This window comes from Protopterus annectens, chromosome 2.part2, assembly GCF_019279795.1.
Source record: "Protopterus annectens isolate FY-2018-M chromosome 2.part2, PAN1.0, whole genome shotgun sequence".
Lineage (NCBI taxonomy): Eukaryota > Metazoa > Chordata > Ceratodontiformes > Protopteridae > Protopterus > Protopterus annectens.
In genome coordinates, this window is record NC_056730.1 from 548,469,374 (window position 1) to 548,494,704 (window position 25,331).

The 25,331-nt window shown below is 39.9% G+C and overlaps 1 protein-coding gene across 1 annotated transcript in view; it reads left to right on the forward strand.

Moving 5' to 3' along the window:
* MOGS (mannosyl-oligosaccharide glucosidase) overlaps nucleotides 1-24,859 on the forward strand; it is a 764,380-nt gene extending 739,521 nt beyond the window's left edge. Inside the window, exon 6 of the transcript XR_006363848.1 lies at nucleotides 23,974-24,859. The gene's annotated coding sequence lies outside the window, so the exon portion shown is untranslated. The remainder of the gene's footprint in view (nucleotides 1-23,973) is intronic.
* The last annotated feature ends 472 nt before the right edge of the window (nucleotides 24,860-25,331 follow it).

A 25,331-nucleotide genomic window follows, 5' to 3' on the forward strand; every position in this document is an offset into this window, starting at 1 on the left:
TTCTCCTGGAATACATTTTTTACTGAGTGCTCCACCCATTTTTATACAAATCTTTAATTAAACAATTAATGCACCATATTATTGTTAATTTGTTACCATAGTTTTATTACTACTTAAAGCAAACTTGACATTTCTATGTGACATAATAATTTAGAAAATAAATAACTTTCATTTTAGTACTATGAACATACATATAAATACTAACAATGAAATTATATACTCATTTTTCACACAATGTTAACCTTGCAAGCCATTTGCATAAATATATTTGAATAAATATATTAGAAAACATTGAGAAGTATGTGAGGACATATACATAAACTAACTTTACTATGAGCATTGTTTATGATCCATATACTATGAGAATATACGTATATCACAAACATATTAAACCTCCATATTCATCCCGTTTGGAAAAATAGTTTTCAAATTAAGAATGAACCTTGACTCCATCAGAAGTAGTTTTTCACGAAAAATTGCCTCATTTCCAAACACATTGGGTCTACCTAAAACACTGTAAACAAATCCTTCTGGAACCCCCCCATGTTTATCAAAAAAATGCTTTCCTACTGGGCTCTCCATTCTCTTATGCCTTATATCACCCAGGTGTTCCAAAATCCTTAATTTCACCCTTCTAGTGGTTTGTCCTACATACCAATTCTGCCTCTCACATCCACATCCTATAATATATACAACCCCCGTTGAGTTGCAATTATAGAATTCCTTGGCTCTATATTTAACCCCATTGATTTTACAACCATCCAAATTCCTAATTAGCTCACACACTTTACATTTTCCACATCTAAATGAACCCCTTCTCTCACTTTCACTCTCTTTATCCTTATTTCTGGAATTTAGAATTTCCCTGAGGTTAGAATATCTTTTATAGGAAAAGGTTACCCGGGATGGAAAAAGCATTCCAATTTTCTCATCTTCACAAATAATTGGCCAAAATCTATCCACTAGTTCTTTTAGAGTTTGAGAAAAATGAGAGAATTTTGTTACGAAAAATATTTTCTCATCTAATTCCTTGAATCCACTATTGTTTTTACACTGAGTGTCACGGTCTTCAGATAATCCCACCCCTTTGAATCTAACTCTCTTTCTGGGCCTTCTAGCTATGCCCAATTCATCTTCCACCCTTCTCCTGGCTTTTTTTATACTCATGACGGAATACCCTCTCTCCAATAGTTTTCCTTCCACTTTATTGAATTCTACTGGTATTAACTTTTTTTCCGAAATGTGTCTTCCTATTCTTTTAAATTCACCAAATGGGAGAGATTCAATCAAGGAATCACTGTGCATGCTGGAGGCATGGAGAAAATTCTCTGCTGCAGTCTCCTTATAATATGGTTTATATTGAATTATATTTTCCTGACTCACATAAATTTCTACATCCAGATACTGGATGGATCTTCCCCCTATGTTACTGGTGAAATCTAAGCCCCAGTCATTCTGCCTCAACTCAGACACAAAATTTTTAAACTCTTCTGGCACACCACTACATAAAAATAAAAGGTCATCAATAAATCTCATATATTTGACTACCTTATTTCTATAGAAGAAAGAGGGGTAAATGTAACTATTTTCAAAATGGGCCATAAACAATATTGCATATGAGGGCGCAAACGCTGCCCCCATGGCCGTGCCCTCTTTTTGCAAAAAATATTTTCCTCAAATTCAAAACAATTGTGTGTGAGACAGAAATCCAACAGACTGATAATAAAAAAAGTTCTAGGTCCATCCCCTAGCATTTTCTCCACTGCCTTTAGACCATGCCACTTACTGATGCTAGTATATAAGGATTTAACATCTGTACTAGCCCAATAAAAATCCTCATCCCATGCTATATTACTAACCTTGGAACACACCTCTTCACTATTCTTAACATGAGATTGTACTCTCTCCAGATATCCCTTTAACAGCTTAATCCAAAAATATTCCTACATTCTGAAGGTATCCTCCTTTTCCTGAAACTATACCAGGTGGATCCATAAGATTTTTATGTATCTTGGGGATGGTAAAAATCTGGCCACTAGAGGATTCTTAATATGTAACCTTTTCACATCCCCTGGGGATAAATTTCCAATATTTCCAACAATAACATGTTGTACTCTCTCATTGGATTTAGGGGTAACTCTAAATAGATATTAGTATCATTCAACAGTTCCAAAGCCATGGAATTGTATTTATCCCTGGTAAGAACTACCCAGTTCCCACCCTTATCTGCTTGAGTGAATACATACTTTCTATTCATGCTTTTTAACTCGCATAAAGCTTTCCATTCATCCTTTTCCAAATTATACTTTCTTTCCTGCCCACAAAACCTTGCATGCTCTTCTCCCAAAGTATTCAATAGTGTTTTTTCAAATACACTAATAACTAAATTCCTTCTGGGTGGCATGAAATCACTCTTGCAGTATAAATGGGGAACCGTCAGTCTACCATACCCTGTGTTGAAGGAAAAACCCCCCCCATTCTCACACACTTCATCCTGTGCATATATGTCCACTAAATCATTTTCATGCAGTGTAAGATTTAACAAAGACTCATCTAAATTTTCCAAAAGGGACACATTTTCATCAACATTATTTGAGTTATTAATCAATGGAGCAGTAATATTAGAATCATGTTTGTGCTTAAAACAATTTTGAACAGCAAAATATTCCCTCAAAAACAACTTTCTACAAAACTGTTTGATTTCCAAGGATAAATCTGCTAGAGAGGGGAAACTTACAGGTACAAATTTAGTGCCTTTATGTAAAACTTGTCTGGCACTCTCAGATATATTCAAATCAGAAATATTAATTACATTATATTTCTCACCTCCACCAGTGTCCACAACTTCAGCGTTCAAAAAATTCTGAAAAGAAACCTCTTTACTGGAAAAAAGACTCCTTCTTATGTCCATTAAAGACTGTGAACATTCCTGTTGGTCTCGCTGAACCCCTCGCGCCCTCTGGAAAACAGTCTTTGTAGAAATAGGTCCTTGTCCTCCAAGGCCTCGACTTTTCACCTCCTTCTCCTTATTTTGAAATCGGCCTCTCCATTGATCCGCTTCACTTGCTGCATCACTAATTCGGTAACTCTTACATTAGAGTCCTGCTCTGCATTTAGGCTCTCAAACGACACACTTTTCCTGCTGCTCGACTCGCCTGCTGAAGACACCGGTTTCACCACCGCCAACAGACCTGGAACCCCTGGTGGACGCCACGAACTGCTCCACGCTTTTTCTTAAAGTTGTATTGCCATGAAAACAGTTTACCTGTTTCATGGTCTTTAGTAATATTTTTTCTTCTTTCTTGAAACCACCTCCGTCTCTATTTTGGACACTCTGCTTTTGATTTCACCCATATTTTTATTAAATATAGTCACTGAACTTTCTTCAATGAGCTTTTCCTGTAAAAGCAGGATGGAATTACGAGTTCTGCTCAAAGTTCTCTCATTTCTTTTTATTAACACTGCAAGCCAGCAACGCATACACTTCAATGAAATGTCCTTCCACTCTGCAGACAAATCCAATTCATCTTCTGCAAATTCAAAGGCTGGTAACCGTTCCACTCTAAGACCCCTTGGAGTAATATTGGTCTTTACATACTTTTCCAGTAATTTTAGGTCATAAAATGTGGTAACTTCTTTTATCAATGCTCTCTCCAACTCAACATACCTCTCAGAAAAATCAATACTTAGGCTTTCCCAAGGATCATTGTTAGCCATTTTCTCCTCTCTCTCCTTCCATAAAGATGCCAAATTTACAGGCTGTAGCAATGGTGCACCCAAATGGGTGGTAGAGTCAGTGTCCACCGACATAATATCAAAAATATATACAAATCCTCCACTTCTTCACCAAAGAAACATGTAGAATACACCTTCTCCTGGAATACATTTTTTATGCACTATATTATTGTTAATTTGTTACCATAGTTTCATTACTACTTAAAGCAAACTTGACATTTCTATGTGACATAATAATTTAGAAAATAAATAACTTTCATTTTAGTACTATGAACATACATATGAATACTAACAATGAAATCATTTGCATAAATATATTTGAATAAATATATTAGAAAACATTGAGAATTGTTTATGATCCATATACTATGAGAATATCACAAACATATTAAACCTCATCAGAAGTTTTTTTCACGAAAAATTGCCTCATTTCCTAAAACACTGTAATACTGGGCTCTCCATTCTCTTATGCCTATAATGTCTATAATTGCAACTCAACGGGGGTTGTATATATTATAGGATGTGGATGTGAGAGGCAGAATTGGTATGTAGGACAAACCACTAGAAGGGTGAAATTAAGGATTTTGGAACACCTGGGTGATATAAGGCATAAGAGAATGGAGAGCCCAGTAGGAAAGCATTTTTTTGATAAACATGGGGGGGTTCCAGAAGGATTTGTTTACAGTGTTTTAGGTAGACCCAATGTGTTTGGAAATGAGGCAATTTTTCGTGAAAAACTACTTCTGATGGAGTCAAGGTTCATTCTTAATTTGAAAACTATTTTTCCAAACGGGATGAATATGGAGGTTTAATATGTTTGTGATATACGTATATTCTCATAGTATATGGATCATAAACAATGCTCATAGTAAAGTTAGTTTATGTATATGTCCTCACATACTTCTCAATGTTTTCTAATATATTTATTCAAATATATTTATGCAAATGGCTTGCAAGGTTAACATTGTGTGAAAAATGAGTATATAATTTCATTGTTAGTATTTATATGTATGTTCATAGTACTAAAATGAAAGTTATTTATTTTCTAAATTATTATGTCACATAGAAATGTCAAGTTTGCTTTAAGTAGTAATGAAACTATGGTAACAAATTAACAATAATATGGTGCATTAATTGTTTAATTAAAGATTTGTATAAAAATGGGTGGAGCACTCAGTAAAAAATGTATTCCAGGAGAAGGCGAAGGCCGAGGTACCAGAATAAAAAATTAGTATTGCAGCAGTTGGTGTTCTCCTTTTGTATTCTACAGTTAAACAGTGTTCTCCTATGAACTGGCTTGAGAGGATGTGTAGCCATCTAGATGGGGAATGTTCCTAGATGTTTTTCATTTGGTAGAAGCCCCAGGTTGAATTTCTTGAGTAATTCTCCATATGGTGGATTCTTTTCAAGATGGGTACTGCATTGTACCAAAGAATTGATTAAGTTATGCTTTAATTGGGTTAGTGCCACTAGGCTAGTAGCCTGTCTTCAGCGGGGAGTTGAGATGGTGTTTATAGTACAGGAAATTTGACTAGGGCATTGGGGAACTTCCCTTACTCTTGGGATCTTTTACATCCATCTGAGCTGCCACCAACTCAAGCAGATGGGGACTCGTTTAACATTTCATTCTAAGGATGACACACTCAGGAGTGCAGCACCCTATCTTATGCTGCACTGTGGTATAAGCAATCAGTTCTGCTGGTGTGGGAATAGAACCCACAGCCTTCTGCACCAAAGGCACTGACACCTAAATCTTGATAGCCCTCTACTGCTAATGAAAAAGTTAACCAGGTTTACTTTCCACAAGAAGAAGTAAGCCATTAAAAACAGTAACACTGTCTGTTACTTTGTTCAGGGCCACCAAACCACAGTCAGTAAACCTCTGCCCTAAAAAGAAACTGTAGAATTATGGACTAGTTGGCCAGTGCAGTAGTAATTCTGATGATTAGAAATGCAAACACTGCTTTCTGTTAACCCTTGCAAAAACAGATAGTCCAAAAGACTGAGCTTTCTGTCATTTCATGAGTTCACTGGAATAGATCTCATTCTGGATATAGGGAAGCTGCTGGAATAGATCTCATTCTGGACATAGGGAAGCTGAATGCCATAGCTTTCAGACATCTTATGATGCATCCAATGCAGTTAGAAAGTTAACAAATATAGACATCTAATGTAGAAAACATGGTGGGCACTGCCTGACTAATTGTAGACCCTCCTTTTTACATTGTACATTTCTACCTGCTCTCTGTGCTGCTAAAGCAATAACCCACGTCTGGGTGTGGGTAATGCTAGATTTACCCACAGTTGGTGTGGTTTGGTCTCGAGAGCGAAGCCCGAGTGAAAATAAACTCATTTGTGTGTTTGAGGAGCTTCTGCATTGCTGATTTTACGTGTTTAAGAAGTTCGTTGCTTGATGGTTATCTTGATATATGTGCTGGAGTGATTGGCTGTTTATTTCGTCAAATAAACTGGTGAAACTAAAAGTAAGCTGTATTACTTTTCTGGCTGGTTCGTATTTTAAAGATTGTGAGTTTGGATTTACGTACTAGCCTCCTTGTACTGTATCTAGCTTTATTTTTGACCATTCGTAGTCAGAGAAAAAACCTCTGGGGCATAAATGCCTTCTTGGATCTTCATCTGAAACCAGTTATTGGCTGGGACATAGAGATGAATAGCACGCAATACAGTGCTAATTAGTGCCCATGTAAAGAGTACAGAGATTCAGAGACCACCTGTAATGCACACATTCTTAGCCATGAGGCACCATCTGTGGCGATCTCCTGAATATCAGTGCTGTACAAGAATACCATTTCGGATAATGAAGAGAGTTCCTACCAGCAAACGCAGTGCTGATGTGATTTTAGTAGTTCCTTTATGAACAAGATCTTATTAGTTCCCCTGTCCGATTCTTTTGTGAATTGGCACCTAGAAAAACACTATATTTGCCCTTTGCATCTGTTACTTGAAAGGCTACTATCAAACGTGTGAACTTTCATCTTCCTCGTGTTTTTTATGACTTATTCATCATCTGTGTGTAGATAGTGTTGTCTTATAGGTAGTTAGCAAGCCATCCATCAGGAAATCAGTCACTTTACATATAGCAAAAATCTGAATGATTGTAGTTCAGCTACCAGTGTCCAAATTTGGACAAACTGTAGAACAGTAGCAAGATGGGAAAACTAAAAATGAGTGGGGAAAGTGCATAGGAACTAATCATAGATCACGGGTAAGCTATTTCCCTTTCTAGATCATCAGTAATTAATAGGCAAGTAAACAAGAAGACCAACCATTACGGAGCCTAGCCAATGCTCTCAGTTATCCTAGAGCACTGTCTAGTTAAGGGAGTTGCTCAGAGTCACACAGTAGGTAGACCAATATTGATGGATTCAAACCCCAGACTACAGGAAGTAGCTCATTAGCAGATCTTAGATTTAATTTTCTGCACTAACTTCCAAAGTAAAAAATGCATTGAAGCTTCCCCGACCAGAAGTTGAATTTGCACAGTGGTGGTGGTGGTGGTGGTGAGAGCACCGAATCCTAACCACTAGATCACCAGGGATTGCAGTGACATTTTCACGAAAGAGTGGTTGGGAATTTGGTATGGGGAATGGTGTATGCTAGTAAAGATGTAGTGAAATGAAATGCTGAGGTGATGATTTTTTTCCTGACCTTAGAAGAGTACATACATTGGAAGTACTAATCCGTAGTTGGGAAGGTATGGGGCACCTGGAGTACTTTGCACACCAGCAAATTGTGTGTGAATGTGTATGTTGGGAGGGTGTAGTAGTTTATCATTGCATTACAGATGTCTGTTTATACTCCTGATACTTTTTGTTCATAGTAGAATGCTATGCCTTAAACCCTACTACTTTCAAATATGTAGTTATTTACTCTCTAAGTTACTGCATTATTTAATTACAGTACCCCGGAAGTGGAGTTTATGGGATAAAACATCTTTTCCCAAATTCATTTCATGTTTTAGGGCAGGTTGGGCTGCCAGGAGTAGGAAATGGACCACAGGGTTTGCAATGTCATGGTGAATCACTTTGGTGACAGCAAGCAGGATTTAAACATGTTGGTACAGCTGCACGTTTTGTGTTTTTTGGCAACAGTTCATAATGGTTGCTGTTCACTTTCAGCACAAACCCATCTAGAAATGTACTAAAACATTTCAAATTAGAAATAACTCAATTTCAGTGCCATTTACACCCTTGTGTTGCTAACTTCTTTCACAAGAAATATTATAATAAACATTAAGTACTGTGACATTTGACTGCTTACTGAATAAGTGGTGCACAGAGGTAAACTCACTTTATTGCATATGAAAAGTTTTTGTAATAAGAATATGGCTTATGTGTACTAGACAAACATGTTTATCTTACCTTCAGGTTACATTGTGTCCTTTTAGAATGGTAGGATGTACAATAAAATACTGTAAAGTGTCATTTTGATGCAGACTTGCTTGGTTCTAGTTTCTCAGGTTTGGGTGCGTTCTTTGTTTCATCACTTCACTTTGTAAAATTGGCAAGTGTACATTAAAACAATATATTTCAGGCTCATGCTGAGTGGTTGAAAATACCGAAGTCAAAGCAAGGATAGAAATGTAACAAAAAATTGAGATTTTCACCATACTTGTAGACTGTTTTCTTAACTTGTGAACCAATGGTGCTGCTTAAGTGTCACAAAGCTACCACAAACACACAAAAACCTTATTGAGAGAAGTCAGTGAAATGAATTAACTGACAATAGTAAGCTGTAGCATTGTTAATGTTTAATCTGTTTGTTTACAAAAATTGAGATTGACTAATTTTTGGATAAGTGCATATATTATAGGTATGTAGGAGCATCGTTTTGTACACTCTTAACTTCTAACTACTAAGTATGTTATTGTGTCTGGTTGAGGTATTTACATTTCTTTGAAAAACTTGTTAAAAATAATGATACGCTTACAATTCATGAGTAGGGCCAATTGTTTTAATAAGTTAGGATTACACTTAGAACTAGTCATATTTTTTCCAAAAATAGTATCAGTCTTCAGTTTTAATTTCTGTACTTTATCGAGCCCTAGGGAATAGATGAAAACTGCCTTCATAAAGGAAGAAGTTTTGAAAGTTTTCACATGAACACCCTTGCCTAGAGTATCTGAATGAATCTGATTTGGTTTGCCATTCTGTGTATATAATGTAGAGGCAGCAGTTTCATAGATCTGTCTAGAGCACAAAAAAAAGGCATGAAATTATATCTCCCTTCCCAGAAAGTTTCATAATTCAAGATGTGTACAATCATGTTATGTAACTCTTTATTTGTGTTGTTTTAAAATGTGTTGTCATACTCAAGAAATTGTTAGGTGCTCTCAAATGCTGTGAGTTTAATAAGAAAAACAAAAGGTGGGGAATGCTTTGAAAAGCCACAGACCTCAGGGAAAAGTTACATATTGTCTCTGAACACAGTTTGTTTTAAAGTGAATTTCTCTCAACATTTTTCCTGTTGAAAGTGTAATAATAACAATGGTTTATTAAAAATTATAGGCTGTACAAAATTATGTGCAATGTGAAGCTGAATAATTATTTCATTGATGTCAGTAACCATTTCATTATATATTCTAATGCTCTTTTTTAATTTTGTTCCTTTGTATATTGTTGAACAGTTGTTTTGCCAAAAATAGTTTCAAAGTTGTAATCTGCTTCTGAGAAATAAACTTAAATGAAATTTTAATAACTTGTACATTTTTTACTCAGAGACCATTCATAAGTTCCATAAAGTCAACAAAATATCTTTTATATAGTAACAAAACTAATTCCTGTGCTAAGCCTATCCACAGCTTTGGATTGCCTCATATAAATGATGTAAAACATTGTCTGATTTGACCCGTTTAAAAAAGTATATCCATAGTCTTATCCAGTCTTATCCAGAGTTGACATATTTCTTCAGTTGTTTAAGCCCAGTTTGTTTATAGTGTGCTTCAACTGGTGTCGTGGCTAGCCTCTTTTCTGATTTGCTACTTATGCCTTTACCAGGTGACACTATCCCATTCATATTAGTGTCGGTCTGCCTTATACTTGGAGTCTACATGGATTTTTGACAGGTGCACCAGTTCCCTTCTACATCCCAAATATGTGGCATAGATGAATTAGAAATCTTCTAAATTGCCCATAGGCCTGTGCTGTATAAGGTACTATCTAGTGTCGTATCAAGAAATCTAATGTGTGAACCTACTTTAATGGAGTCACAGGCCTGCTACCTTTAGATGCCAGCAGCATAGTCATTGCCCGAGGAGAATATCTTCTTTGTTTTATTGTGGAAAGACATCTCTCCAAAACAACGTGTTATGCATCATTTTCCCTGTTTATTATGCCACTCCAGATAAGTCAACCATTGGTAAAGTGATCTTCTTATTGTACATTTGTTTCAGTATTATTTGTGTTATTTCTTCTGTTTCCTTTTCGTAATATCACAGTATAAAGCACTGCAAACTGGCCTGGTTTGCTTACTTGTTTACCAGATGCTTATAATGCTGCCTTTCAGAGGGAGATTCCTGAACTTTGGGTAAACACATATTGTTGAGATCTCTATTTGTGACATATGTTTTTGAATTAAATGGAGACACATTTTGTTTCTGCTTTCTATTACTGCTTACCTTGGGCTTGCTGCTTTACTTATGAAATGGGAACCAGCCAGCCAGTTTGTCTATCACTGATGTCCCGGGTTTCTTCCAAGGAACTGGGCTGTTTTGCCTTTGGATTTTAAAGGAAATTGTCAGCTTTTCTCAGAGAAACTGTTTATATGTAGAATTACATTCTGATTTATCTTCCATGAAGCTTGTTGTTGTGTTTTCTAGGAGCTAACTCTAAGGGAGTGTTTACAGCCTTTCCTTTAAATGCAGAAAATTAATTCATGAGTTATAATTCCTTTACAGCTGCTCTTTTGGAATAACTTGGTGGAAGCACCGACATTTTGCCCACAATGAAGAAGACTTTAACTTCATCTAAAAAGTTCTTGGTTCTATTTTATCAGATTAATTTATTAATTTGTGTTGTTCCTCTGGCAAAAGCCTGCTGTAGTCCAGTTTTCAGCTGAGTTTCCACAAGAAGGGCAGTATACAGAATTTATTCCTTTATTTGAACTATGGACGTTCTGTAGTCCTATCTCGCCTTCATTCTTACATATGGGTTCGGAGCTGATCCTCAGCTCTGACTCGGCCTATTACAAGCTCAAGTCTTTTAGCTGGCTCGTGGCTAGGTAGGTATCCCACAATGCACCAGTACAATCCCCAGATCTCGTTTGCCACGTCTACGAGTTCAGATGTGCTTCTTGCTTGGCTGTGGCTAAGTTTAAAACTTTTCTATTATTACATTACTGTTTACCTATAGCGTTTATCTTGTTCTAGATAGTGTTTAGTAGTGTTGGAAGTAGTTTTTCAGACCTGTTAGAGTGTTTTTGACTTTAAATTAGTTAGTTGTTGAGAACTGGTTGGCCGTTGGCCCTTGTTGTTCTCAGTCTGGTATCCTGTGTGCTAGTTTTGTAATTAATGTTGCTATATATTGTGTGCAGTGTCTCCTGTTTATTAGAGAGTTAGATATTTAGATATTTAGCTTGTGTGCAGGGTCTTTGCTAGTTTTTGACCCTTTTTTTCTATGAATTAGCCTTTTGAGCCATAGCTTTCTAATTGAGAAAGTTAGACTTTTAGATATTTCGAAATTTAGCTTATGGGCAGTGTCGTTTGATCAGGCTGCCAACTCTTTTTTTTTCTCAAAACAGATGCAGGGACTAAGCTATATTTTTGGCCGTTAGTAACATCGTTTTGGAACATACCTTTATAAACAGATACACATCAGAGAATGTTGCCGGGCTTGCTCATAAATTAGCACTCTTTGAAATTAAGAAAGAAACTGGTGATGTGAAGTTGTTCAATCTCACCGTTTGTTCTTACACGTGGGCACGGAGCCGATCCATCGGCTCCGAGTCTGCCGCTTTCCAAGCTCAAGATCTTTGAGTAGCTCGAGGCACAGTCCCTATCTCATGATGCTCTCTTACCAACCCTAGATCTAGTTTGCTGCTGCAATGGATCGCACGATCTTCAGAGAAGCTTGGGCCAGTAACCTTTTTTTTCTTGTCTTTGGGCAAATTTCTTATATATATATATATATATATATATATATATATATATATATATATATATATATATATATATGTATATATTAGTTTATCAGGGAGCTGATAATACTGTTCTTTAGATATATTTCATCTATTTGTTTTTTTTTTCAGTGAGTTAACTGCAGTGTTATATTTGGGTTTTTTTCCTAAAACTTGGAGCGGTTGCTCTTAGGCCTTTGGCCGTCTTTTAGTTGGCGTTTTACTTGACAGCGCTCAATCAGGTTGCTTTCCCTATCCCCTTGTTGTTTGCCACATCGAGTGCATATTTAGACTATTTCTTTAGGATCTGAACATACTGGTTTTATTATCTGTCGATATATATATATATATATATATATATATATATATATATATATATATATATATATACACACACACACACATATTACTTTAATCTTATTAGATTGTTGTTCAGGGATCTGAACTTTCTAGAGTGGTTTATCTGATAATTCTGTTATTTAGATATATATTATCAGGGATCTGATAATTCGTGTTTTAATTCTGTCATGTCTGAAAAACAGAAATCGGGTTTAAGAGGTGTACCTAAGGGGAATGTCCATTACTGATGATCATGTTTCTTGTGTGTATTGCTTGGGGCCAGTACATTTACAAGAGGATTGCTCTATCTGCCACTACTTCAGCGGCAGGGTTATGTTAGAAAGGCGAAGGAAGTTGGTGGATAGAGGGCTGTTGAAGCCAGACTTTCAGGAAACATTGGACAAGACTAACCAGCCCTCCAAGTCCTCGAAGGGGTCGAAGTCTTCAAAGGTGTCCTTTAAGCCCAGGTCCTCTGCTCCGAGTACCTCTGGGAAAACTCGGTTGCTGGCTCCTCAGTCTTCAGAGCCTTGCACTGAACTCATATCTCTGAGCCAAATCCCAGTGTTGGAACCGGTGTTGGAAGTGTTGAAGTCTCCGATCCTTAGGTAGGTGAGCCGATCCTTAGGTCGGTGGCATCTTCGGCTCCTTCAACCCGTTCTTCCAGGACCCTTTCGGATATTGATGTGGACCATGTGTTGTAGAGGCTCTTAGAGAACCCGGCTCTGGCCAAATTGCTTTCGGCTTCGTCTCAACTGACTTCGAAACCTGCGACCCTCCCTGTTACGAGTTCTACTCCTCTGAGGCTAGTCGAGCCTTCGGATCCGGAAAGAGAAGATCTGATAGTTGTGGAACCCTTGGAGCCGAGGCCAGTTACAGTGCCCTCGGCCCCATCGACCTTGATTACTTCGGTTCCAATCGAAGAATCTTGAAGCCGACACTCTCTCATTGGTTCTGGGGGGGGGGGGTGAGTCGAACCGAGGCTTCAGTTCTGACTCTCCCTCTTGGGGCTTCGGCGCAGATGAGCTCGGCTCCGTCCTCTGGTTGGGAGCCCGTGGCCTCAGCCCCAAGGAGGTTGCCATCTTTCTCGGAACCGACGAACTCCTTGGGGCCGAGACACCAGTGCCTTCGATGCCATGAGTCGGGTCATGTCTGCAAAGACCTTTACCTCTTCGGATCTTTACTCTTCCTCCCCCAAAGAGCCGCGTTCTGTCTTTACATCACAGGTTCCTACCAAGCGTCGAGACCCAGAACCTCAGGTGACCCCAACGGGTAACCCCTGCTCTGAGGAGTCTTTACCAGATGCCCCCACTGATGAGGTCCCTAGGAAGAGAATGTGCAAGTGGAGGCATTTGGATTCCCCTCAGGAATCCTTAACATCAGACACTGACTTAGAGGAATCAGAAGGGTCCCCACGGTCCCCCTCGGAGGATGTCTCATTTGCAAATATATTGGAAATACTAAGGCAGAGGGGCGACTGGCAGTCCCTTACCCCTACTGAGGATGAGTTGCTGTTCCTGAAGGCCTTTTGGTCTTAACCTTCCACCTCCTGGGTTTCTCCGCCCTTTGACGAATTAATGGATTTGGTCAATCGAAGGGCATGGGAGTCTCCTGATTCCATGGAACCGGTCCCTCGGAGACCCAACAAATTTATCACCTCCCCCCAAGACAGGTCTTTTCTTACTAAGGGAGTTCCCATTGATGCCATGGTGGTGGCGGCGGCCACCAAGAAAGAGATGTTAGAAACCTCTTCTTCTGTCCGTCCTCCTAACAGAGACTCTAGGACGATGGACAAATACGGGAAACGCATATTTAGTTCTACAACATTTGCAATGAGATCGCTTAATTATTTAACCCATTTTACCCGTCTTCAACAAGATCTCCTCAAAGGGCTTGGAGATGCTCTACAGGGCAACACAAATGATACTGTCTCTGAGAAGGTGACGGCACAACTTAACACCCTTAATTCTATTGTGAACTCGTCCATGCGGCTTATTTATGCAACCAATGGATCGAGCCGGGCAGCAGGTTCAGCGATAGCTCTTCAGAGACAATCCTGGATGTGCTTATGCTCCTTTGCGGAAACCTTCAAGTCTTCCTTTGTCAACACCCCATTCGACGGCTCTTCCTTGTTTGGGCCCAAAGTCAAGGAGACTCTCACTAGGTGTGAGCAGGAGGGAAAGACTCCATCTGCCGTAGGAGTCCGTTTTTGCACTCCTACTAGACCATACCCCAAAGGGCAGAAAGGTGGGAAAATGTGGTTCCGGAAACCCCGAGGAGCTTTCCAAAACACACGTAGTGAACCCCCCTCCAGGGGCAGAGGAGGGTGTTATTATGGTAGACACTGCCCAGGCGGCAGAGGGGGTCCACAGAACCAGGGTGACAGGGAGCAGTTCCTTGGCAAGCCCTATCAGTGCTCCTGAGAGGAGACCCGACTGTCCTGCTCTGGAGGCAGTTGGGGGTCGCTTGGCTTTATACCAAGATGCCTGGCTAACAAACTGCATCAGATTCTTGGGTAAAAAGCATAGTTACCAGAGGATACATCATTCCCTTTTCAGAGTCCCCTTCTATTCATACAAGAATCCCAGATGTTCCACCCAGTCTGCGGCATCAAGCAGCTGTAGAAATTCACAAGCTGCTAGAAAAAAGAGTCATCCAGCCAGTCCCTGCGGACCAGATAGGATCCAGAACTTACTCCAGGTTTTCTTTAGTTCCAAAGAAAACGGGGGATTGGAGGCCCATCTTAGACCTCAGCAAACTCAACATATTTGTCAAAAAGGAAAAGTTCCGGATGGTCCCGCTTCAATCAATACTACAGTTTCTAGAAACGGGCGATTGGATGTGCTCTATAGATCTCAGGGATGCGTACTACCACATCAAAATGGCCAGACCATCCAGAGATCACTTGCGTTTCTAGCTGGGGGCCAGTCACTACCAATTCCGAGCGCTGCCTTTTGGTCTCACCACAGCCCCCAGAGTGTTCACCAAATGCATGCCAGTGGTCACGGCTCACCTGAGACATTTAGGATTCCGCATGTTTCCATATTTGGATGACTGGCTCCTCACCGCCACCACCAGGCATCAACTGATTCATTCCAGAGATTACATAATCAACCTGTGTTTCCAGTTAGGCATAACCATAAATTTTGAAATATCTGCTTTATTGCCATCGCAGCATATTTAATTTATAGGAGCAGATCTAGGCACCACCACTGCCTTGGTCAGATTGCCTCAAGCAAGAGTAATCTCTCTAAGAAGTCAAGTGTCCCACTTGTTAATGAAAAGAAGAGTTCCTGCATTCCAGGCTCTGAAGCTGTTAGGCACCATGGCAGTGACGCTCATAGCTGTTCCTCTGGGACGAATGCACATGAGGATACTCCAATGGTTACTCTTCACACAGTGGTCTTATCAACAGCTTCCAGTGACGCACAAGATTCTACTGACAAATGCTTGCAAAAAGGACCTTCTTTGGTGGTTGAACAGCCACCAGGTAACTGTAGGTCACCCATTTGTACTTCCCCCTCCATCAGCCATGGTGACCACGGATGCTTCCCTGATAGGTGGGGGGGGGGGCTGTTTCAGGGAAGAACTGTCCAAGGCACTTGGTCAGAGATGGAATCCCATTTGCACATCAATGTCCTAGAGTTGAGAGCAGTGTTTCTAGCATTGCAATACTTTTACGACTCTCTACCTCAAGAGACAATTGCAATACAGACCGACAACATGTCAGTAGTCTGGTACATCAACAAACAAGGGTGAACCAAGTCTTACCCCTTATGCCGAGAAGCCCTGAGTGGGCTGTATCCACTGGGCACTTTCTGATAGCAACGCACATCCCGGGGTCATCCAACGTGATAGTGGACAAACTGAGCAGTGCCATTCTGTTGCTTAATGAGTGGTCCCTCAAAGAACAAGTGGCAGAGATTATATTCCTCAGATTGGGCCAGCCTTGCTGCGACCTTTTTGCATCCCGATGAATGTCAAATGCAGAACCTACTTTGCCCTGTACCCTACACTGGGGGACAGCCCAAGGGATTAGCTCATACACGATTGGCCCTCTGGTCTCCTTTATGCCTTTCCACCAACCCCTCTGATCCCCAGATTCTTACAGAAAGCCAAAAGCTTGGGAAGGACTGTTATTCTGATAGCCCCTTTTGGCCTCAGCAGATATGGTTCCCCTTCCTTCACCAATACCAAGTGGAAGAACCTTGGGTTCTGGACCCAGTGCCAGACCTTCTGACTCATTCATTGGGAGTTCTTCACCCCTCTCTTTTCTCCCTCAAACTGACAGCTTGGCTGCTCCACTTCCCAACCTAGCCAGGTCATATAAATTGTCTTCCGCGGTACAACATATTCTAGTTTCTTCTCATAAAGTCTCCACCAGGAAACTGTACAACAGCAAATGGAAGCGATTTGTTCATTGGGCTTGTCAGCATGATATTGATCCCTATGTCGCTACTATTCATAGTATTCTGGAATTCTTGACTTTGCTTTTTCACGATGGTGCAGCAGCTGCTACTATAAGGGTTCAATTGGCTGTTATATCCAACTTTCATGTGGGATGCAAAGGTTCTAACATTATGTCCCACAGATTATGTAAAGCTTTTTTGAAAGGGACTCATCACCTTAGGCCACCCATCAGACATCCTGTTACTCCCTGGAATCTAAATTTGGTGCTGTCTCAACTTATGCTTCCTCCCTTTGAGGCAGCGTCATCTTGTCTTCTGAAGTTTCTTTCTTGGAAGATAATTTTCTTAGTGGCTATTACCTCGGCATGTAGAGTTTCTGAACTACAAGCACTTTTTATCAGACATCCATATCTGGTCTTTCACCCTGACAGAGTGTCTCTCAGGACAAATCCTACCTTTCTTCCTGAGGTCTGCTCCGAGGCTAATTTAAACCAGTCTATTGAGCTTCCCACATTTTTCAGACATCATTCCAATAAATTGGAATACATGTTACATAAGCTTGATGTTCACAGACAATTGAGGTTTTATTTGGAGAGAACAAAGGAATTTAGAAAATCGGATCAACTCTTTGTTTCCTATGCAGATAATAAGAAGGGTCTTTCTGTATCCAAAGTTTCATTGCCTAAATGGCTTTCTGATTGTATAAAATTTGTATATTCTTCAACCAACCTTTAGAACGTGAAGTGAAAGCTCATTCTACCAGGGCTGTTTCTACGTCTCTGGCTCATGCAGCCCGTTTACCTTTGGACACCATTTGTGCAGCTGCTACTTGGTCCAAACCTCATACGTTTATCACTCATTACAAAGTGGGCAGGGCCTCCAGGGACAGGGCTTCCTTTGGTTCCACCGTTCTCAGCAATGTACTGCTGTGAGCCACCCAGGATTAGGGTGCTTGGGACGCTACCCACGTGTAAGAACAAACGGCGAGATTGAACAACTTCACATAAAGAAGTTATGTTCTTACCATAACGTTCCAAGTGAGTTGTTCATCTCGCCTTTGTTCTTACACTCCCTCCCACCTTCCCCTACAGGTTCTGGAAGAATGGGTTTGACTGGTGGTCTGGTTGGTCTGACTAGTGTCTTTCCTTCCAGCCAGAATATCTCCTAGCTAATTGTAAATAGCTATATACATATGTACATATTGTATTTTTGGTGCTTAGTTGTGTTTTTTATTGTTGGGTTCAGCAAACTAGATCTGGGGTTGGTAAGAGAGCATCTTGGGATATGGACTGTGCCTCGAGCTACTCAAAGATCTTGAGCTTGGAAAGTGGCCGACTCGAAGCCAATGGATCGGCTCCGTACCCACGTGTAAGAACAAAGGTGAGATGAACAACTCGCATGGAACGTTATGGTAAGAACATAACTTCTTTTTACTTTGCTTGAACTCAACCATACCACCCAGACAGAAGGCTCAGGTAGAGCAGGGCATTCTACTCCTGCTTGAAGACAGAACAGAACCAAACAGCATGCCCCAAAGAAGCCAAGAGCTTTATTCTTGACCATTTGTAGTCAGAGAAAAAAGTCTGGGGCATAAATGCCTTCTCGGATCTTCACCTGAAACCAGTTACTGGCTGGGACATAGAGATGAATAGCACACAACACAGTGCTAATTAGTGCCCATGTAAAGAGTACACAGATTCAGAGACCACTTGTAATGCACACATTCCTAGCCATGAGGCACCATCTGCGGTGATATCCTGAATATCAGTGCTGTACAAGGATACTATTTCGGATAATGAAGAGAGTTCCTGCCAGCAAACGCAGTACTGATGTGATTTTAGTAGTTCCTTTATCAACAAGATCTTATTAGTTCTCCTGTCCGATTCTATTGCAAATTGGCACCTAGAAAAACACTATATTTGCCCATTGCATCTGTTACTTGAAAGGCTACTATCAAACGTGTGAACTTTCATCTTCCTCGTGTTTTTTATGACTTATTCATCATCTGTGTATAGACAATGGCGTCTTATAGGTAGTTAGCAAGCCATCCATCAGGAAATCATAGTCACTTAACATATAGCAAAAATCTGAATGATTGTAGTTCAGCTACCAGTGTCCAAATTTGGACAAACTGTAGAACAGTAGCAAGATGGGAAAACTAAAAATGAGTGCGTAAGGACTAATCATAGATCATGGGCGAGCTGTTTCCCTTTCTAGATCATCAGTAATTAATAGGCAGGTAAACAAGAAGACCAACCATTAAGGAGCCTGTCCAATGCTCCCAGTTATCCTAGAACACAGTCTGGTTAAGGGAGTTGCTCAGAGTCACACAGTAGGTAAACCAATATTGATGGATTCAAACCCCAGAATACAGGAAGTAGCTCATTAGCAGGTCTTAGATTTAATTTTCTGCACTAACTTCCAAGGTAAAAAATGCATTGAAGCTTCCCCGACCAGAAGTTGAATTTGCACAGTGGTGGTGATGAGAGCACCGAATCCTAACCACTAGATCACCAGGGATGGCAGTCACATTTTCACGAAAGACAGGTTGGGAAATCGGTATGGGGAATGGTGTATGCTAGTAAAGGTGTTGTAGTGAAATGAAATGCTGAGGTGCTGATTTTTCCTGACCTTAGAAATTTACATGCATTGGAAGTACTAATCTGTAGTTAGGAAGGTATGAGACACCTGGAGTACTTTGTACACCATCAAATTGTGTGTGAATGTGTATGTTGGGAGGGCGTAGTAGTTTATCATTGCATTACAAATGTCTGTTTATACTCCTGGTACTTTTTGATGTTCATAGGTTCATAGGTTCATACTAGGCTATCTGCCCAAGGGCATTTATAAGCCTAGCCCATAGTTGTGTGGCTTTCGCCACCCCTTTAGTTTGAATAAAACTATGCCTATTGTTTTGCTGTGCCTCTGTCAAGCAGTGACACTGAAGTAATCCCTGGGGTATATCTGCGATCTCCCATCCATTGGTCAAGATTCCTCTTGAACAAGGCCAGCGAGGTGCTCTGCCTCACATGTACGGGATTTTATTCCACAGCATAGGGAGTCTCTGGATGATGAATCTGTCCCTCCAGCACGTTCTATTAATAACCGTGTCAAGGTTTAAGTCTCCCGCCCTTGTGGTTCTGAGGGATCTAGATTTTTTGAGGTGAAGCATGTTCATCAGATCTGGGTTTGACATGGCCTTATATGTCAGGCACAGGTCACCTCTGAGCAAGCGGTATGAAACTGAATAGAGCTGGAGTTCTTTCAGTCAGGCAGCATAAGACATATTTTTGAGACCCTTTATCCTTTTGGTGAGGAACTTTTGGGGCCTTTCCAGCTGCAGCAGGTGTCGGGTCAGATACATTCTGAACGGGGCATTGTACTCAATCATAGGTCTAATGAGTGATGAGTCGATGACCTCCCTTGATCTAGATGTGAATCCCTTCATGATCAGGTGGGCAATATAGAAGGTTTTCCTAACTACTTTAGCAACATGAGTGTCAAACGAAAGGCTACTGTCAACCTGGGTCCCCAGATCCCTGATGACTTCTTCTGTGCTCAGTGGATTGCCACCTATATGGTAGCTAGGGGTAACCTTGTTTTTCCGAAGGGTATGACTATGCATTTCTTGGCGTTTAACTTTAGGCCATGGCTCTGGCACCAGTTATCCGTTTCTGTGAGGCCCTTCTGAAGGATATCTGTGTTGTTTTCGACTATGGCCCAGTTTGCAGTCATCTGCAAACTTTGTCAGCCATAACCTCCTGTGTTTGCTTGTACTTCAGAAAAGTAGATGCTGAACAAGAGTGGACCCAGGACTGAGCCCTGTGGGACACCACTTGTGACAGGCTTTGAGTCTGACATGGCTCCAGCAACTCTGACCCTGTGGGTTCTGTCACTTAGCCAGTTTGCAACCCATCTTGTGATGTATGGGTTTACATTCAAGCTGATAAGTTTTTGATGATACCTGAGTGGGGTATTGTGTGAAGGCCTTTGCCAGGTCGAGGTAGGCTGTATGGGACTGCCTTTCCCATCAATGGCCTTGGTGACTGTCTCAAAAGTCAACCAAGTTTAAGAGGCATGATCTGCCTTTGACAAAGCCAAACTGGGTTGGATCCAAAGTCTGCAAGTTCCTATGTCTATGAGTTCCATTATGATCCTCTCCATGGCTTTGCAGATGAGGCTTGTCAAGCTAATGGGGCGGTAATTTCCAGGGTCGGTGGAGGCACCACCCTTGTGAAGTGGGACCACAGTCGCTGCCAGCCACTCCTTGGGTACATATCCTGAGGTAAGGCTAAGATTAAACAGCTGTCCTAACTGTGGGTTTAATTCCTCATTGAGTTCGCACACAGCCGGGACACCATCGGTCCCATGGATGCTGTGTTTTAGATGTTGGGGGCTACAATCCTCTGGTATAGATATCTCTCCTTTTGGGGGAGTTTGCACTGAACCTGTCAGCCAGTATGTTGGCAATGTGTGTAGGTTCAGTAATCTTCACATCATCTTGAACTAATTCTGAGCTTATCTGGGAGTTTCCTCCTAGGTTTCTAACATAGCTAAAGAAGGCCTTATGATTGTCTTTTGAGTCCTTGGCGATTTTTCTCTCAAAATTTGCCTTGGATGATTTTATGAGAGCTCTTAGTTTTTTACTGATAATGATCAAAGGTGTCTTACCTTTCAAGGATTTTGCTCTATCTTGTAGTAGCTTCCTCCTTTTGTTGTAGAGCTTGTTTATGGCTGGGGTCCACCAGACTGGACGCTTGCCTTTGGTACAAAGAGTCTTAGTTTTGTTGTTAGTATATTGACCAATTCCTGTTATATTTTTTAGTGTTGAATACTGTTTGGAGTTGGAAAAAGTATCTAGCTAAATAGAAAGGATTTTTTTGCTTTGCTTTCAACATATTCTGCTTCAAGCTGGAAAAACTACCTGGCTAACTGGAAGGAATTCTCATTTGGCATTTTCGGTTTTACTTCAGTGCATTTTTGAGTCACTTAACATGCATTTTACTTCAAGCTAGCCTATGGTACTTCCATAATAGTCCACATGGCTGCTATCTCTGGCCTCCACATGGGTTGGAATGATTTTCCCGTTACCTGAGAAGAGGCTATTAACTTTTATTCAAGGGTATAACTCAGATGAAGCCTTCTTTTAGAGGTACTTTATCTTGTTGGAATGCAAATTTTATGACTGAAATTTATCTCTCTAAATCAACAGGCTGCTTTTATGGAAGACCCTTTTTCTGGCAGTAGGAATCTCAAAACAATGTAATTGTAGTCTGTGCTTTGTCAAAAGTCATTGTTTTAATAAGTTAGGATTAGAACTAGTCATATTTTTCCCCAAAATAGTATCAGTCTTCAGTTTTCATTTCAGTACTTTATCGAACCCTAGGAAACAGATGAAAGTTGCTTCACCTTCTTGTTGTGCTAAATAACTTCACTTTTATTTGAATGTGGCTAACATACTTTGGGACTGCTTCATAGTCACTGGTATGTTGTGGAACAGGGCAGGTAGACAGTTTAGTTGCATTCCAAAGCCATGAATGATTCAGAATGTGTTGAACACAATGGGGCTGAGCAGCATATTAGTGCTGAAACAAAAGTAAAAGCACCCTTCTCCTCATTTGCTCTGCAGGAAAATCAGTACATGCTATGAAGTCCCCTTTAATGTAGGCAAGCTTACTACCTCAGTTAAGCTTGCCTGGCCCCTATACATTGCTTGTTAGTAAGCTTTTGCCAGTGAGAGTTTGCACTGTACCAGATCACCTTAATACCACAGTATGGTAATGACCCCAGGTTTTATCTCGTGTAATGAGTATTATTTCTTTATTAATCAGTCATGCAGGATTGCAGAGAACACTGCAGCATTGGACTGATATGCAGAGAAGTGTTTCTTTATAGAAGCAATAAGCTGTACAGTATTGTGCTGTGCAGTGCAGCAGTTTAGCCACTGAGGTGGAAGGTTAGGATGGGACCAGGCAGATGTGCAGTTTGTACACCATTGTGTACTATGCTTTCTTGTGCAGATTTCAAAAAGTACCTCTGTGAGTTTTACTTCTTTGTCATAGATATTAATTTGTGTCTGTGAACCATGATCCAAAACAGCAGCATGCCAGCTGTAGTGTGCAAAGAGCTTGTACTTTTCTCTGTACCCTGTCTTGAGTACCAGGGTTTGAAAAGAAGCCCAACATTTTGTCTCTGCAAGTGCCAGAGGGAATTAAAATGTTAAGGCAGAGAGTTCACAAAATCATTAAAGTAATGCACTATGAATTTTTTTTTAATAGTGAAGGTGTCATGGTGCACTAAACCAGAGCTGTGCTTGCTTCTACTTTCCTCTATAATATTTTTAGATGGGCTTTAATATATACTTTCACAGAACATTATGAGGTAGACATGATTGCTAGAGGCAAGGGCATCTTTTCGTAGAAGAGTACAACATGACATCAGATTGAGCTTCCCACTCATGCTGTCTCTATATATTTTCCAAGTTTGTTATAACATCTGCTTGGGAATATACTTTTTGTTGGAAATCTGCTGCAAGAGCAGCCTTAATGTGACGTAACAAAGCTGGATGAGGTGTTTACTGTAGTTTTAGACCTTCCTTAGTGGTTTTACAGCAGATATATATATTTCTGATATTCCTGCCCTACAGCTCTCTCCTTCCTATACTTCAGTTTGGTTGGTTGTTTTTTCAGTATGTTACTCATTCTCCCATAGGATGAGAGGTGGACCTTTTTGTGTCAGCCTTGGGACACTGTAGCTAGAATGCGTGTAGTAGGGGGAAAAAGGAAGGGCATGAACATAGTACCATAATGAACTGGAGAACAGTGACAGGGTGGAGCCAGATTGAGGAGTGCTGAAAATCTTGCACTCGGTGATTGATATCTAAAGACATGCTTCTGGAGCATTTCTCCCCGGGCCTCTGCTGAAAACAGGATCTGTGGAACCTAGTCAGACATTCCCGGTCAACAAATGTTAAATAAATAAAATAAAATAAAAATATCTGGAAGGATAGGTGCTATTTTATTTGGATCTGCTTCAACATCCTCTGTTGAAGTCCTTTTGCCATGATGAGTTCTCATGTACCATTTTTTATACCTAGGAGTGAATGCTTAATCATTAACCAGTTGCGGTTAAATATGAACTTCATATATACGGCTGTTCCTCTGGGATTTGGGGAAAGGATAGCACTAGTGAAGTAGATCTTTTTTCAGTTTGTTCATAGTAGAATGCTATGCCTTAAACCCTACTACTGTAAAATGTGTAGTTATTTGCAATCTAAATTACTGCATTATTTAATTACAGTACCCTGGAAGTGAAGTTTAAGGGCTAAAACATCTTTTCCCAAATTCATTTCATGTTTTAGGGCAGATTGGGCTGCCAGGAGGAGGAAATGGACCACAGGGTTTGCAATGTCATGGTGAATCACTTTGGAGACAGCAAGCAGGATTTAAACATGTTGGTACAGCTGCACGTTTTGTTTTTTTGCAACAGTTCATAATGGTTGCTGTTCACTTTCAACACAAACCCATCTAGAAATGTACTAAAACATTTCAAATTAGAAATAACTCAATTTCAGTGCCATTTACACCCTTGTGTTGCTAACTTTTTTTCACAAGAAATATAATAAACATCAAGTACTGTGACATTTGACTGCTTACTGAATACTGAGGCCATAAAGTGGTACACAGAGGTAAATTCACTTTATTGCATATGAAAAGTTTTTGTAATAGGAATATGGCTTATGTGTACTAGACAAACATGTTTCTCTTACCTTCAGGTTACAGTGTGTCCTTTTAGAATGGTAGGAAGTACATTAAAAGACTGTAAGTGTACATTAAAACAACATATTTCAGGCTCATGCTAAGTGGTTGAAAATACTGAAGTCAAAGCAAGGATAGAAATGTAACAAACATTTTCTTAAAATGAAGAAAATTGAGATGTTCACCATACTTGTAGACTGTTTTCTTAACTTGTGAACCAATGGTGCTGCTTAAATGTCACAAAGCCACCACAAACACACACAAACCTTGTTGAGAGAAGTCAGTGAAATTTATTAACTGACAATAGTAAGGTGTAGCATTGTTAATGTGTAATATATTTGTTTACAAAAATTGAGAGTATGACTAATTTTTGAAAAAGTGCATATATTATGGGTATGTAGGAGCATCTTTTTGTACACTCTAACTTCTAACTACTAAGTATGTTATTGTGTCTGGTTGAGGTATTTACATTTCTTTGAAAAATTTATTTATTTATTTATTTATTTTATTTTACATTTGTTAGGGCCAATCGTTTTAATAAGTTAGGATTACACTTAGAGCTAGTCATATTTTTCCAAAAACATAGTATTTACATACAAGTCTGCCATTACTATTTCTGAGTACTACAAATGTAACATTAATAACATATTAGCAAGGACCGGTACAGTATAATGACATAGAGTTAGACAGGATACATATATCAGTCTTAAGGAAGAAGTTTTGAAAGTTTTCACATGAACACCTTTGCCTAGCGTATCTGAATGAATCTGATATGGTTTGCCAGCTTAGATTGGTGTAGGGAGCAGTTTCATAGTGCTGGGGTATTCTCAGGTTAGATCTCTTGGGGCAAAAAAAAGGCATAAAATTATATCTCCCTTCCCAGAATGTTTCATAATTCAAGATTTGTACAGTCATGTTATGTAACTCTTCATTTGTGTTGTTGTTTTAAAATGTGTTGTCA